This window comes from Rhinolophus sinicus, chromosome 11 (assembly GCF_057876585.1).
Source record: "Rhinolophus sinicus isolate RSI-liver-muscle chromosome 11, RSI-T2T, whole genome shotgun sequence".
In the NCBI taxonomy this organism is placed as follows: Eukaryota; Metazoa; Chordata; class Mammalia; order Chiroptera; family Rhinolophidae; genus Rhinolophus; species Rhinolophus sinicus.
Genome location: NC_142511.1, coordinates 24,092,471 through 24,109,928, shown reverse-complemented (window position 1 = coordinate 24,109,928; position 17,458 = coordinate 24,092,471). Strand labels below are relative to the sequence as shown.

Below are 17,458 nucleotides of genomic sequence, written 5' to 3'. Positions count from 1 at the left end.
ATCAAATGAATGAACAACTTACTAGAGGCACGTGGCAGAGGACAGGAACTAGCTAATATCAACAGCTATTTGAGTGCATACTTTGTGTCAGGCATAATTCTAAATGCAGCTCATTTCATCCTCACAACATGCACGTGACTTTTGAGATGGCTATGAGCATTATCATCGTCCTTTTCCCGGTGAGACAAATGGGGTCAAACGCCCAAAGGGGCAGGACTTGAATGGCACCTGGAAGACTGACCCCAGCGCTGTGCTGCCGACCACTAGCCACGCACAGGTCGCATGCTCCTGCTATCGGGATGTCACTCAATTCTCATTACAAACATGCTGAATGAGTGTTCTGGTGAGTGCTGAGTGAGGACTGAAGTCACACTTCTGCCCTGTGCCCCAGGTTCTGCATGAGCCTGCATGAGTCACCTGGCTTGAAGGAAATGTAATAAAAATCCAGCTTGGAGGGGTTGGCTGTGTTTTGGCTGCACGAGGACTTCATGAGCCACCTGCACTGTCCACATCCAAGAATCCTGCTACTCCCCGTGAGCCTGTCTCCAAAAGAGCGGCTTCTCTGTGACCTGATTGCCACACAGGCCTGGGAAGAGCCAGGGCTATAAATTATGAAGGTGAAAGGAAATTTCTAGCATCTCGACCCAAGCTGAAGTAAAGAGCAGGGTTAAGGAGCATAGAGTCACGTTTGTCACTGAGACAAAGACATGCTGAAAAGATTTATAAATAGGATAAAGAGGGGCCTCAGTGAATAACCCCTTTATGGGATGGGACGGGAAGGACGGGGCTGGGCAACTCCAGCTCTGGCTATGTTTTGACGCCCATTAGAAAAGATGCTCAGACAGGAAAGTCTCAGCACCAACAAGACAGAAGTGGGGACAAAAAAAAAAAAGAACGAAGAAATAATCTTCTCTGATGTTGGGTTTCTCTAACAAAATCTTAACTGGGAGGGATAAGATTCAGAAGACGGGATTTGGAGCAGGAGAGACTATCCCAGAAATCCCAAAAGCTGACGATTTTGTGCCTAAAGGTGCTAAATTGGAAGTTGATGCTCATCTTAGTGCTTCTATATGACGTTGGGCCAATAGCTTACTAAACCTTCCACAGATTTCAACTTCCCCACTTATCAAAAGGGTATCGTGTCACCTGTAGATGTCTTTATCCTTTGGCATAGGGACTGTGTTAGGGTAAAGGACACCAGAGACCAGATGGCTTGGAGTTATTTAGAGGAGAGGAGACGCAAAAATGCAAGATCTGATGGGAGGTCTGGGCTGGAGACAAGCAGGAGCCGCCTCCAGGTCTCCTTCAGCTGCCCCTGTCGCAGGCAGAGAGGAGCAGCTGTTTTGATTGTTGTAGAGCAGGTGGGAGATAGAGAGGACACGCCTCATGCACCTTCAATAGGTGACATCTCTGCCCAGTTATCTGAGTTCAAATCTCGGGAATCAGCCCACAGAAGCTGAATGGGAGGGGGGGTCCCCCATGGTTTAAGCAATACAGAGAAATGGAAACTGGGTTTAGAGAGCTGGCAGAGGGAGAATCCCAAGAGATAGGGTGGCCAACTGTCCCAGTTTGCCCAGCACTGAGGGGGCTCCCAGAATGCAGGACTTCCAGTGCTAAAACAGAGAAAGTCCCAGGACTACCAGGACAAACTGGTCACCCTAACGAAGGACCTACACGTGAAATGAGCCTCTGGTTTGCCAAAGAACCCATGGGTACCACGTGAACTCTTCATGCTCAGAACTACTGAGAGCTCAAGTCCCAGGGTTGGGAGGCTGAGCACCTCCATGCCCGTCCTGGTGAACCCTTGGCACACATGTTACTGCGGGCACGTCCCAGCCCTGCTGGGCCTTGGTTCTTCCAGAAGCTCTGGGTAAGTTTACCTTCCCAGCTGGAAGATACAATCCTGTTAGAAACTAATTGAGATTGCTCGGGACCCTGAGCCCTGAGAAAGGTTTTTCTTGGTGATTTCTTAATGTAGCCTGTGAACAAACCCAGGAGGAGGCCACAGAGCAAGATTCTGCTTCCTGGCTATCCCCAGAGGCCACTTAGCTCTGCGAAGATCTCAGTGGCCAGGACAAAAAAAGGGGTGAAGTATGGGCAGAGGAAGAAGCAAGAACAGCCATTTCCATGCTTCTAACACCCAGCACAGCTAAGCAGCCATTAATTTATAGACTCGACAGATCAGAGAAACGGGCAGTGCCCCGTTCCTCACCCTGCCCCCTCCCAAACGAGTCCAGCACAGTGAGTTTGCCTGGCTTGAATCCACTTCATTTTCCCCTAAGCTGCTTTGTGGGGCAGGCTGCTGAGCACTCAACGTGTCCAGTCCTGCTGTAGCCGACTTTCTCTACGGCCAAGGGCAGGCTCCAGTTCCATGCTCCTTCTGCCAGCTGAAACAGAGCCCGGGCTCAAACTGGGCCCCTGAGTTCATGGAGACCAGAGAGCAGGAGTGGATACTCAGCTCCTGTGTCCCTTAGAGGCAGTCTGTCCTATTCTAGAGCCAGGGTCAAAGAACACGGCTTAGGAAGTCGGGATGGAGAAAGCTTCTCCTTTCTGCCTCTGCCAACTTACAGCCATTTCTTAATTCAGCAAATATTTTATTAGTGACCTCTGTGTACAACACACTGGTGAAAAAACAGAGGTGACTGAGACCCAGACTCATAACCCAAGGAGGGGCAGGAGGGCACAGAGAGCTGAAATGTACGTATCCTTCCGAATGCTCACCCTAAGGAGTATGTGTGTGGCGGCCCAACTCTGTCTCCACGCATCTACGAAAGTGAGCACATGCGAAGAGGGAGATAAAAGAGAAAGAAGAGAAGCCAAAATCCTGGTTAATACACAAAGCAGAGCTCTGTGCAACAGAGAATCAAGCTTTACTTCAACTTAGAACACGTTTCTAACAAGCAACTTTTGCTGCCCGAGCCCTAAATCCAACCCCTAAGGTTCAAACTAGCAAATGAGGAAGGTCTAAGGAGAACTGTATTCAAATTCCTTTTCTTTCTCCTTGACTGGTTCATTCATTCATTCATTCATTCATTCATTCATTCATTCATTCATTCCACATTTCAAGAGAGCTTTCTGTGTGCCAGCACAGAGCTAGGCACTGGGACTCGGAGAAGTTCAGTCTGACTCAGGTTCACTGTCCCCATCATCCCTGTTCTCACTGTATGATCCAATGGGTCACAGCTGTGCACCCTTGAACTCTGCTCACTCCCTAAATTCTGGGGTCCACTGCTTAGGCCGGGAATGGTCCCAGCAGAAGCCCACTCTGCACTGCAGCCTCTGTAGTGTGAAATTATGAAGAAAGCAGCTCTTTGGGTTTCTGCCTCTTCCCAGTCTCTCCCCTCCCCCTTTCTCCTCTGCTGGGATGGAAACTCTGCCACTCTCAGCTCACATGCTCAAGTCACAAGGCTGAGCTCCCAGCAGAATAAGAAGCTCAAGGATATAACAGGCGGGAGCCCAGTGAAACAGAAATACAGAATTTCATTTAGTTTGTTATGTACCAGTCCTTTCTTTTTTCTTTCTTTTTTTTTTTTTTTTTTTTTTTTTTTTTTTTTTTTTATGCCTAAGAAAGCAGTGCCAGTGCTTCCTGTTTGCCCAGCCCTCCTAGCTCTCCCTCCCACCTGGCACTGAAGCCTCGCACCCTATTTATCCTTAGCTCCATTCCTTGCAGTATCTCTGAAGCTCCACAAACAGTGTCTTATTATTGTCTGTATTGCCCAGCACATGGAGAGTTACAGGAAATAGCCAGTGATAAGGAGCTAATACAGGGCAGATGAGCTCGGTGCCTACCAGTCTCTCTCTCTCTCTCTCTTTCTCTCTCTGTCTCTCTCTCTAGACCCCTTCTCAGAAACCCTTCCCGGCCTGGAGTGTCTGGCCCACTTAGGCCAAGGAGTGTGCTAGGAGCCCTGTGGTTGATTGGCACCGTCTCTGCCCAGGGAGGTTGCTGTGTCTAATAATCTAACTGCAGATTTCCGTCTCTGATCTGCATGGGCAGATGGGCAAGCAGCTGTGCCAGGCCCCAGGGGACCGCAAGCTCCCAGGGCGGAGGCTCGTCCACCTGGCTCTCTAGACCTGAGGCCTCACGGGGCCTCCTCAAGGGCAAGAGACAGCCTACGCCTCCAAAAGGGAAAAATACAAGAGCAAGTCTAAGCCAAACCCCACGTCCTCTCGGTCCCTCCCTGCTGCTCCTATTCCTAAGGAAAGGACAGAGCACACATGAGAGAGCCAGGGTGGCCGGTTTCCTTTCCCAGTGTAGGCACATCCTCTGACTCGCTGTGGATTTCAGATAGCAAGTTCTCTGGACACAGCTTCGTCAACCTTGAAATTAGGGCTGGAGCCCTACCTACTTTGAGATGACCTTGCCTGGGATGAAAAGGAAAGAAACTGCTATTAAGTGCTGCTTGAGCCTCCTTGTCGATGGGTCTTGGAGTAAGTACTACAGTGTACAATCCTACGTCTGTGACGTACAGTCACATAAGTACACACTACGTCTGTGACGTACAGTCACAGGAGTACACACTACGTCAGTGACGTACAGTCACATAAGTACAATCCTACGTCTGTGACATACAGTCACATAAGTACACACTACGTCTGTGACGTACAGTCACAGGAGTACAATCCTACGTCTGTGACGTACAGTCACAGCAGTACACACTACGTCTGTGACGTACAGTCACAGGAGTACACACTACGTCTGTGACGTACAGTCACCTTCCAATTGTCTGCGGCCACCCTGTGTGCGGTTCTCGCAGTCAGATATTTTGAGGGCTATGCGCAGATGATTCAAAATAACAGTGCCAGGCACTGTGCTGAGCTTTTTGTTCACATTAGCTCAGCTAATATTTCATAACGCTATAAGGTAAGTGGAGACACTGATGCAGACAGAAGCTAGCCGACTTGTCCAAAGCAAAACAACTAGAAAGTGGTGGATCAAAACCCATACTCAAGCAAGCTGACCTCAGTGCTTCCCTCTTAACCTCATGTAGTGTGTGTGTGTGTGTGTGTGAGTGTGTGTGAGTGTGTGTGTGTGAAGATTAGGTCGCTGATAGTGGATATGAGACAGGGGTGGGTATACCGCATAGTCAGGGAAGATTGGTGTCTGAGCATTCATCTGATTAAATGTGGCTGAACTGTATTTCTAGGCTAACTGGAAAAGTTATCTGGACTGACTTGGGCTCTGACTCATTCCATCAGCACAAAAACTGGAAATTTGACTGAATGAACACACAAAGGACTCTTTCCAGGGCTCCCACCTGGCATTTACGGGACGCCTGCCTTACCCATCCACAGAGGCCAGGACGGGTAGGAGGGGACCACCCCACTGCCATGTGGTCTTGGCCTCCTCAGCAACATCTCCCAGAGAGGAGGCCTCTTAGCAAGTAAGAGATCACTTACTGTGGGACGAAGGAAGTAACTTCTAATTAGAGAGCGTCATCAATAGGTAATTAGCCTGTAATGAATTAACGGCTCTAGGCAAGTTAAAAAAGAAGAGACAGCCAGACATGGTGGGTCTCCTGATAGATGTACACACCACAACCCAGGGATTCTTGCTTCCCACCCCCAAATAAATAAATTAAATGAGCCTGAATTTCATTAAGCCTTTAATCTAACCACTCATACAGGGACAGTGGAACACGTTAGGTGATACAACGAGGATGCAACCAGCCAGACCCAGAATGCTAAAAATCCCACAGGACAAAAGACCTGCTTTCTTCAGCAAAACATTGCGAGAGAGAAAGACGGAGAAAAAGAGTAGCTATAGATTAAGAGTGACAAGAACTTTAACAACCAGTCACAATATATAGATTTATTTGGATCCAAATGAAAAAGAACACTAGGGAAAAACTTATATAATTATCAGAGAAATATGAATATTAACTGAATATTTGATTACATAAAGAAATTATTGATTTTGTTTAGGTGTGATAATGATTTTTTTAAGTCCATATCTTTAGAGATGAAATGATAAGCTGTTCAGGATTTGCTTCAAAACAATCAGAGTGTAGAAAGGACTGGGATTATATCTAAAATAAGATTGGCCATGAGATGACTTGAAAGCTATTGAAGCTGGGGTGCAGATGGGTTATTACAGTATCCTCTTGACTTTTATATACGTTTGTAATTTTTTTAAATGAAAATCAGACGCTCCGCGATCATCACTGTGGTGACATAAGCACAGTGCAGTAAAGTCCTCCAAGCTGGCCAGGCTGATGGCTCTGACCTCTGGCGCTCCCACCCTTAACAGCATGATGGGAGAGGACCCCCAGGATGCTTTTCCCTTTCCAGCAGCTCCACTGCAACAAGTTAGACCTCACTTTCTATGGCTATATCCTACTCGGGCCTTTGACAGAGGTAGCGCCAATACAACACTGGAGAAAGCAACCCTCTCGAGGTCAAGAGACAGCAGTGGAGATACATTGCCTTCTGCGGTGAAATTCCACACACCCCTTCCTCTCCAAACCATCCTGGCACAGAGCTAAAAACTAAGAGCTTTTCGAGCTCCATATTGAATTCAGCATCTCATTACCCTAGGATCTGGAAAAGAACTAGAATCATTGCAAAGCAGCATTTGCAGCAGCTGGATCAAATGCCTGTTGCCGCAGTACACAAATGATGTATTGCAGTATTATACACTTGAAACTTATATAATCATATGAACCAACATCACCCCAATACATTTAATAATAAAAAATTTAAACATGAAAATAAATAATTAATCAATTTTTAAAAATGTCTGTTGCCTTTCTGCCTCTATTAGGCACCAGAGTGAAAATGGGGAGGACGGGAGAAGGAAGAAGTTGTGGGAAGCACAGGCCACAGAAGAACCAAGGACCCAAGCCCACACTCTAGCCCAGCCCAGCCCAGCCCAGCCCAGCCCAGAGGCCCAGGTTACCACCAACCCCACCTTGGGCAAACAGCTGGCGCCTCCCAGGTTGTTCCTTCCCTTAGCACTTTCTGGTGCTGTCGATCACAGAACTCATGGGAAAGAAGAAAAGACGGAGGGAGAAAGGGATGAGAAACCAGAAGGGAAAGGGAGGGGACTGCAGGGTACTGGGAGAAGTCCTCGGGAAGGTAGGAGACAGAGGGGAAGAGTACCAGACCGAGCACATTGCAGAGCTGAAGACTGAATTTAATAAAGGAAAGAGAAGAGCAGAAGAGAGAGCAAGGGAGAAAGAAGGCACACTAAGGCATGAGGGGAGAAGCATGGAGTGGGGAGGGTTAGAGACCCCCAGGAACACATAACCAGAGTGACTGCTTGGCAGCCCCTCCCCTCCACAGTCCCCCAGCCATTCCTAGCCCAGTTTGCTCAGAACGAGTTCCCTGCCCTTACCAACCCAGGAGGGGTCTGCAGGCATCAGCTGGCAGACACACTTCCTGGCCCAGCCAGTTCCTTTCCTACCTCCTAGCAGCCTGCTTCTGGAAGAGACAAGTGGACTGATCTACCTGCCTACTGAGGGGCTGAGTGCCGGAAGGGAGGCTCCACCTCAGACCAAGTAGCCAATCAAGGGAGCCAGAAGGAGCCTGCCCAGAGCCCGCCCTTTTGGGGAACAATGCTGAAGGGGACACAGGGTTAACTTAGTATTCCTCCAAGGTGCCTGTTCCATATTCATGCCCATGCTGGGCGGTCACAAGATGACCACCTCCCACCTCTTCACACTCACTGACCTTCAGGGACCACAGGACCCAAGGTTACCTCAGAGTCAACCCACGCAAGCATCAGTCCTCACCCTTAGGCACGGAGGAAGCGGGCCAACAAGTCTCTCTCTGGCAGTTGAGGAACCCAGTGACTAATTCCAGGGCCGTCCGAACTCTGAAACTCAAATCCTGGCTCTGCCACTTGCTGGCTATGTGACCTAAGGCAAGCCACTGACTGCCTCTCAGCCTCAGTTATAAAGTCACCAGGCTCCTGTCCCTCAGTCTGCACCTCCAGAGCCAAGGAAGCACACATAGAAGGAAAAGTACTCTGGGCTCACAAAGAAGCAACGCTCTATAAATGCAAGGTATCGTTACCGTAAACGAGAGTTCCTGCCACACCTAGGAAGGAGGAGGCAGGTTTCTGTAAGGTCATCTGAATAAGGAGAAGGCGAAGAACAAACCAAGCCAGAGAACACCAAGGCCCCCAGGCCTCGGGCTCCCTGCCCAGGGGTTCCATCAGAGGGAAATGGAAAATGCTGCAAGGAAGAGTAAGGAAGAAGGGGACAGACAGACAGAGCAGGGAGGCATGATCTGGCCCTAGGATTTGTATCTGTGGGTTGATGAGGTTTCTCTAATTATCCGGAGCTTGGCCCAAACAGGGTGGCTGGGAGCAACAGGCAAGTCACACCCAATGGCTCCTTCTCTTCACTGTCCCCCGGGAAGGTGGAGGGAAGTTGCAGGAACTTACACAGGGAATAAGGGCTGACACTTAGGCCTCCAAGAGTTCTCGGCCTCTCCTCAGAATAATAATATTCATAATAATCTCTGACATTTGCATAGCTTTTTATACACGTTGACACTTTTCCCTGCAGCTTCACAAAGCCACAGGAGGGAAGCCTCGTGATTGATCCCTAGTCCTCAGCTGACTAACAGCTGCGGCTCGGAGGAGATAGTGACCACCTTAGGGAACTGGTGCTGACACTCAGAACCTGGCTCTGTCCTCCTGGGCAGGCCAGGCTTTGGCCCTCAAGGGGGCTCAGCCCTGTTCTGCCAGCTGGAAGGAGCCTCCTTGATCCTACTCGCCCGTGTTCCGGGCAGTGGACCTTGCTTGGGCTACCACGACTAAGCGCTAGCGACCCACTGCCAGACCAGGCAAGTTCCCGGGCCTCCAGGGTTAAAGGCAGACTGTTCTGTAGCAAGCCCGGGGTTTCACTGGCAAGGCATTCCCTTAAAAAACTGAGAAATGTCCACTCATCTTGCTCCTGTTAGACAATGACTTCTTAATCAACCTGTTTAAAACTGTAGGGTCCCTCTGAGGTTTTGCGTTCTGAAGAGGTCCAACTTTGGGCCTTTCTCTCCAGGTCTTGAACACAAAAGGCCAAGAGTAACATGATGCCGGCTATGGTAGAGGTGGATAAGGAAGAGAATCCTTGTTTCCAGAACCTTCCCCGGGGGCAGACCTGGGATGGGGCGAAACAGGCAGTGTGGTCTGGACACGCTTCAGCCCAGGTACCCTGAAGAAATTCCCCTGAGGCAAACCTTCTGCACTGGGGAACTAGACAAAGGCCATAGCTTATACAACACCCATCGCAGAGGGAGGAGCCAGGCCCAGCGTCCAAAAGGTGAACTGGAAGCAAGGCCCCCTTTCATCCTGTACAGTGAAATCTTAAGCTTTTGTGCTAAGAGAGGGAGTGACTCAGAGACCCTGACCATCCAAATAACTTCTAATAAGACCACCATAGGAGGTGGGCTCTGGGCCTGCCATTCTGGAGTTGGACTGGACAAAACCACCGATCAGGAAACAGACAAACACTTTCCCACTGGACTCTTCTTCTCTTGGCCTCCAAGGGTTAACCTAGAGCCGACCACCACCACCCCCATCCTCCACTCCCAGCCAGGCCAGGAAAGCTGGATGGCTGGGGCAGTTGGTGGGAGGGTGTTTAGCTTGGCCTCAGACCAGCACTAGAGACAACTCCACTCAATGTATAGACACCAGGTTGGGCCCCTTTACTAAGTGCCCCCCTTCCTTCCCCACCAGAGAAAGGCTCTAGGGAAGGCCGTTCTTGGGGGAGGAGAAGAGGGGGTCTGTTTTTCAGGCCTGGAGAATAGTCTGAAGGAGGATCCCTCTCTCAAATGCATCTTTGCAGCTGCGGCAGGCAGCCACTCTGCTTTCTGCCAGAGCAACTGGATTAAGGCAAGAAGACATTCAGGCAACACCAGGCAGCCCCCAGCTCCAGGGAGAGCAGTGCAGAAACAAGTGACCTTGGGAGGACGCTGACAGACGAGGAGTTACATCATTCGCCCTACCTCTCTTCTGTCTGGGAAATGAAGGCTGAGCCCCCAGGGGGAACAAAAGGGCCAGCTGTTCTGAGCCATGCAATGGGAATGATGCTACATATGTCACATGGGCATATCTGTACCCTCTTTTCAATCCCCCCATAGCCACTGTTCCAACAGTTCCCTGTCACCTCACCACAGCTACTTTGATGGCCAGCAAATAATTCTTCTGGGACACCTTTAACAGGTGCCTCTTGCCTAAGGGAGTGGCCCAATATAAACCTCTACTGTCAATAGGGGCCTGTACCTCTTAGATCTGATCCCCTATGCCCTGATCTGAACCCTCCTGCTTCTAGTCACCCACTCAACTTTATCCTAAGACTTTACCCTAAGACTTGGATTCCCAACCTTACCCCCTGGGGCCCCTGAAATCGCTCTCAGTGTGTCACCAGAAGTCCCCATTACCAACAAATCTTCCCTATCCACATGGAGTCTTTAGACTATAGGTTAAGCATGAGCTAGCAACCTGCCGGAACTTTCATCCCCAGTCCCATTGTTCTGGAGATAAAAGAGTGTGCCTCTGACTCTGGTCTCCCTGCTCTCTATGAGTGACAGTTCGGTCAGGCGCTGGCTCATAAACCTTCAGTGTATCTCCAGTGCCTACAGGAATGAGGCTAGCTCACAATGCAAGGCCTTGTATAATCCAGCCCCAATTCATCTCGCTTCTATTACCACCCTACAACTAAAAGCATAGATTTCCTGTAAATGTTACAGGTCACTGGTACCAGAGGAATTCAATGGAAAGAGAGGTTACTTCTGGCTGAGGCCATCAGGCCTGAATCCTTGGAAGGTATATGAAGGGGGAAGGTGCTATTCAGAATCATGCACTGGACCAGCTTGTATGTGATTCTGCCTTCCTCCTCCCTGTCACCCACCATGGGCTTGTAAACATAAAGGACATATATCTGCAAATCTGCATGAATGCAGGAAATGCTGTTTTTCACTTGAAGATCTATCAAATTCCAGGAATCCAGGTGCAGAATTAGACTGGAACAGAATTGCAAAAGTTAGTAGCTGTGTGTGACGAGCTCCCTGCTAGTGCTGGGCTAGAGTGATAAAGAAAGCAGTTCGCTGGGACAGCTTCCATCTCACCTCCCCTGAGCCCTGCGCTCAACCAAACAGCTAACACTGGGAGGAAAGAAGACCCTGAAGGCAAGGATAAAAGAATTTTAAGAAACTTGCATCTGGCTGAATTCTCAGACTTTTCAGCTTGGACCTTTGGAGGGAAGGGTGTGAGAAGAGTTAAGGAAAAAAAGTCCAACCTCCCCTGCCTTCTGTGATTCTGGCAACTTTGTGCTATATATCAGTGGCCAGGCAGGGGATGGGAGATGGAACTGAGCTTGGAATGAAGGGACAGAGACCAGACCAGACTAGTGGACGCCTAGACTAACCAGTTCCTCCCTTCCTGGGCAGTGTCTCGAGCCAGAAAACGATGAGGCCAGAGGCAGAGCAATAAGAGAGAAGGGCATCAGGGAGCAAAGACATAAATCACGGCTGTCCCCAGCTCTACCGAGGAGCCCCCTTCACAGTACTGCAGTCTCCTTTCTGATCCATATCGTAACTCATCCAGCGAAGCACCACCACTGCACAATCATCCTGAGCAGGGGCTCGTATGCGATGAGATAGACAGAGACCAAAGACGGAATCAGAGCTGAGAGGTAAAGTGAGCAAGTGAGCATGAGGATGAGGAAAAGAAAAAGAACTAATGAGCTCTTGTTGGAATTAATTTTCAAAGAGCAAACAAAAGTAACTAATATGGCAGGGCAGGCTCCCCAGGCTCAGCTGCTCTGGGGTAAGAACCCAGGTGACTGAAGACCTGGCTGTCTGCATTGTGATTGGAACGAAGTCGGGAGGTCACTCGCTCATGCTCACCACTCACCACTCATCGGAGGGGAAGCTAAGGAAAATGACTCTCTATGTGCCCCAGGGGGAGGGGCTAGGAAGCACAGGACCAAAGCAATAATGTATGTGTTGGTGAACAATGCACAGATGATGACAGGGCAGTTCTGTCAACTATGTCACTAGCCATAAAGGCACCCCAAATGCATAGAGTGCTTGTCAAGCCCTTAAGAACAAGAAGTCACGTCATGACGGGCAGTATGAAGTGAATGCCTGCACTACACCAAGCACTGGATGTCTTGCTTGTCTTATTTCCTTTCATCCAAACAACACTGTGAGGTGTATAATCTCCCCATTTTACAGATGAAAAACTAGATTCTAAGAGGTAAAGTGTAGGAGAGAATATTTGTCCAAAGTTCCCAAAGGCCTACATTCAAATCATGACTCTACAACTTTCTAACCACATGATCCAACGATGTCACCTTGAACATGTGTTAATCTCTGAACCTCAGCTTTAACATCTGCAAGATAAACAGACTACCATGTACTTCTCAGGTTGCAATGAAAATTAAATAAGATAATTTATATAAAGCTCCTAGCTAGTGCTAGTAAGCACACACACTAAGTGGTCAGTAAATGTGTCCTCTCCCCCGCCCCCGTTCATTTAGATAATTTAAGCATTCATTGAACAGCCAGTGAGTGAAGAGTCCAATGTATGAAAAGGGGGTGAGGAATGGGATGTATGGAAGCCCTTTTACAGCCCTTTTACGAGGTTTTTAGGGTAGGGTGTAGAAATTAACAAGAAGAACAGGACAGAATTCTTGCCTTCAAGCAGGAGTTGACACCTAGTGAGCTAAGCCCATAAATAACTGAATGCTGTGATGTGTGATAAGAGCTGTGTGACACAAGGGCAAACAAACATACGGAGCCTTCAGGAATGCGAGGGAGGAGGGATTCCAGAAGAGATGACTCCTGTGGAGCCATCAGGGAAGGTTCTGAGAAGAGATCACATGACTTCTGAGCTGTGAGAATGGGCAGGATTTGGAGTGGAAATGACGGGATAGCCTCTCTCATATGGCCTCTCATAAAGAGAAGCTGCTAGAATTCATAGGATGCTAATCAATTCGTGCTTTTTGTCTTCAAGGGTAGAGGACCAAAGATGGCTGCAAGTTCTTTGCTACTCCTACCACTGAGAGGTGTAGTCTATTCGCCCTCCTGCTGCATCTGGATGGGCCTGTGACTCAGTGTGATCAACGGATTGGAACCAAAGTGACATTGTCTGACTTCTGCAGCTAAGGCATGAGAAGCCTTAAAGTTTCTACTTGCATCTCTGGGAATACTTTCTCTTGAGACACCCCTTTTGGAACCAACTGCCATGCTGAGGGAAGCCCAAGTTACATGGAGAGACCACATGGAGGTGCTCAGGGTGACAGCCCTGAGCTCCCAGATGACAGCCGTGTGAGGACCCACCCTGGCCATCCGGCCCAGTCTAGCCTTCAGATAACAGCAAGCGCAGGAGACAACCCAGCCAGCACCTAGCAGAGCCCAGGTAACCTGGAGAACCACAGAGATAACAACACATTATTGTCGTAAGTCACTACCTCTTGGGGTCATCTATTGTGCAGCGATAGGTAACAAGGGCACCAAGTCTCTATGTCACTAACTTGGGTATTACTAGGGATGTTGGAGCAGGGATCCTACTAGAAATGGATGGGAAAGAGGTGCAAAGAGAATGAATTGCATATAGGAGTGACGGGGGAGGGAATCAGTTAAACCCTCCCAGGAGCCTCCAGCTTCCCACTCCCCTCTACTCTCCCCAACATGGTGCCAGATCAATATAACTCATCATTCAATTTACCCCCTGGGACATAACTGGGGGTAAAACTCAGCAGTATATAAAGACGTTTATAGCAGAGCTATTCCTAATAGCAACAAATTGGACACAACCCAAATATCTATCCAGTAAAGGAGAAGAGCAGCACAAGAACGAAGTCACATGACAGAATTATTTACAGCTATTTAAAATGACAAAATTATGGAACATTGTCATACCTGGTAGTGTTTGTATAAAGTCAGATTAAACAAACAAAAAATGCATGTGATGTAAAAATATTAACAAAGAACGGCCCGTGGAACAAGGCACAGAATAGAGTATTTACCCTTTTTTTTAAGCAAAGTTGATTAAATACTACTTCCTAATAAAATATCAATCAACTTCACAAATACTAAAAATGAGGTCATGACGGCCTGGGGACGAGGCGACAATATTTTGGAAGATGGGAATATGCTCTGTCACCCAGAGGATGTGGGTAAAACCCTGGGGTGAGGACAGTGAGCTGCAGCAGGCTGTGGTATCTCCTCAGCAGGGTGGCTGAATGTTGGGAAACAAACCCTTGGTGTTTGCTGACACACTGCAAGGAGAAGGACTCACACAAAAGCCACCATTATCGCATAATCACTGTCTCTCTCGTGCCTGCAATTAACGGCTGTCTGAGAGGCGGTTCACCCCATTAGAGTCAATCAGCCAGCTGAAGCACCAATTAACAAGCCCACTGCAGAGACACTCCCAGCACCCAGCCGCAACTGGTGGGAAAGGAGATAGGACAAGATAACACAGATCTTGGGCACACTCCTACCCCAAAAGCAGGAAGGGACGCTCAAAGCAATCTCCTGAGCCCCAGGGTAGAAGCCAATATTGCCCCAAATGAGCCAAGCTGGGTATGTAGGTGCTTTAACCTCCAGTGCCAAGCCAGAGGGTCTGTATGCGTTCATGTGTAGGCCATCGAGGTTCCTGGGTGTTGCCACAGCCCAGCATGGAGCAGCCCTCAGCCTATGGGAGTCAATAAAGGGAAAGACATGGCCCAGAGGTGCTGTCACCTCCTGAGTTACAGAGGAAAGAAACAGAGGGCAGAGAGGAACCAGACCAGACAGGAGCCATCTTGACTGACTTATGCTAAAACTGACTTACACTTGCCTTTGGCTATTTTTCTTAGGCAACAAACTCAGAAACACAGAAAGGACCCAGCATCCGAGGATCAAAGATGATTCTTCTGTCCTGAGGGAAAGGATAGGAGAGCAAGCAGCTGACAGGAGGCTTCCTGTGCCCTGTCTCACAGATTTGGGGAAGACAACGGGGCCCTGTGGTCCTGCATGGCACACCCAGTGCCTGTATCAGCCAGCCAGGCCTTCTGTCCAACCACAGACTGCAGCCAGCAGAGCTCAGGCTGCAGGACAGACGGCCCAGAAGTCGCCTACCAGGCTGCAGGGGAGCCCTGGGTCAGACAGGCGTGTGATCGTGTTAGAGATGACCTGGTCCAGCGGTTCTCAATCCCAGCTTCACACTAGAATTCCCTAGAGAGCTTCTTAAAAATACTGAGGCCAAAGCTAACAATTGTCACCCCGATAAATTTAAATTAAAAATAAATAAGTAAATAAATAAATAAATAAAATATACCAAGTAGAAAAAAAAATACCGAGGCCTGGGCCCCCCATAGACCAACTGAATTAGGATTTCTGGGTGGTAGGGGGGCCTAGGCACACGCATTTCTTCAATGCACCCTAGGGAGTGCTGATGACTACTCCACTTTCCTCCAGTACAGATGAAGAAATAAGAGTCTGGGGCAGTGATACTTTGCCAAAAGGTGACAAAGGCAGCAGGGAGCAGAGCCAGAGCTCCAATCAGCTCGTCTGGTGACGAGGATGCAGCTTTTATGCTCAGTAATGCTGCTGAACCAATGACTGAGTGGCCAGTGGTGCCCCACAGGGGTCTGTTCCCAATCCTGCTATATTCCACATCTTCATCCATGATTAGCATGAAGGCTCAAAGGCAGGGCTACCAGGTTTTCTGCTGACAAAGCCGGGAGGGATGGCTAACATGCTTAGGGCAGAATCAGGATTCCACATACTGAATAATGGCCTAACATTGACAAAATGAAGTACATCATAAATGTAAAATCCTACATTTAACATTGAAAAAGATTCCAGTTGTATATATAATCCAAAGGTTTGAGATATGCTCAAGAGCATGTAACTAATCAAAGGGGGAAAACACAAATAGAATCTGGATTTTTAAAAAATGTATGACTGTTTTATGAAAACCTTATTATTGGCATTCCAAAGGAACAAATGGGGAATGTGGAGTGTTTGTAATCAAATATCCTGGAAATAGTTTTATGTCTGTCCTCGGGAGCCTGGTCAGTAGGACTGATTGCAAGACCTTGGAAGATGGGACTCTTCCCTCCTCATCCTCATTCCGACCCCAAGTTGAATAATGCAGAGCAGCACTTCTCAAATTTTACTGTGTATGTGAACCTCCTGGAGACCTTGTTCAAACACAGATTCTAATTCAGTAGGTCGGGAATAAGGCCCGAGAGTCTGCATTTCTAACAAGCTTCCAGGTGATATAGATGCTGCTGGCCCGTGAAGAGAAAAGATTTAAGAGGGTCTTGAAGGTTTACCTGTGAAACTGGGCACTCTGAATGTGCTTGGGGCACCTGTGGGAAGTGCAAACAGTGAGTGGCAGAGCTGGATTTGGAGGTTAGGAAGGTCCTCACAGGACATGCTTAGCTCACTTGATAAGCAAGTGCATCAAATAAGCAGAGAAGAGTGAAAGAGACCCACTGAAGGACAAAAGACCCATGGGGCAGGGAATTTTACTTCAGGCCAGTGTAGGTCAAGGGATTTTCCAGAGAGAACACCAGTTGCAGAATGGCATTATACAAAGGACAAGACTTCTTCAGTGAGGGTACGTGTGTATTTGGAGCCAGTGTGAAGAAACACTCTGGGCTCCCCTTGACACTGACCTTCCCTCTGAGGCAGATGACATCTTTTATGTAGGAGAGGGGAAATCTAACCCTAACAGCTGTCCATGGGAAAGTGACCTGAGCTTTTAGTATAATGAGCTCAATTTAAACTCCAGTGACTTGTAAACGTAGTCTGAGATATAGAAATAGATTATCAAGTAGAGGGCAGCAAAGTTCTGCTGAATAGACCACATCTGGAGTAGTGCATTCAATTCTACACAGCTTATTTTAAGAGAAAATGAAAAGTGCCCATGTCCTGAGTGGCTTACAGTTGCCAGGCACTGTCCTAAGCTTTTTACATGTGTGAATTCATTTAACCCTCCCAACAACCCTATGAGGTAAGTACCATCATTACTGACAGTTTACAGATGGATAACTTGAGGCTCAGAGAGGGTAAGGATTATAACCAGAGTAACTGCAGCTGGTGAGTGTGAAGCTAAATGCAAACTCAGGCAGACAGACCCCAGAGCCTATATTTTTCCCACTGTGTCTATGGTTTCTCGACACTTGTCTGACTCTTGAAAGGATGACAAACAAGTGAGCCCAGGAAAGAAGGACCAGGATGTCAAACTGGAACCAAAGAATGGACGGAAGCGGAAGAAAAGTATAAGATCAACACTAAGGAAGGATAAGAGTTGACGCTGTTCAATGGTGGGAAAAGCTGCTTTACGAAGCAGGTTTCCTAGTCACAGGTGATGATTCAAATGGCGCGAGCTGATCACAGGTCTGAGACACTGGAAGTGTGACTGCTATGCGAGGAGGGTTGAACCAAATGGAAGGTTGCTTTCCAGTCTGAGACTCAGGTCCCTCTCCTGTCTCGGTCTCTCCACCAAGAAAAACAC

General features: G+C 48.3%; 1 protein-coding gene across 20 annotated transcripts in view; it reads right to left on the bottom strand.

The window, feature by feature from the left end:
• PLEKHA6 (pleckstrin homology domain containing A6) overlaps positions 1–17,458 on the bottom strand; it is a 133,239-nt gene that overhangs the window by 89,214 nt on the left and 26,567 nt on the right. Inside the window, exon 1 of one of the 20 annotated variants that reach the window (XM_088801765.1) lies at positions 7,403–7,423. The exons of the other annotated variants lie outside the window; for them this stretch is intronic. The gene's annotated coding sequence lies outside the window, so the exon portion shown is untranslated. Of the gene's footprint in view, positions 1–7,402; positions 7,424–17,458 lie in introns of those variants that run through there. 20 annotated transcript variants of the gene reach the window in all.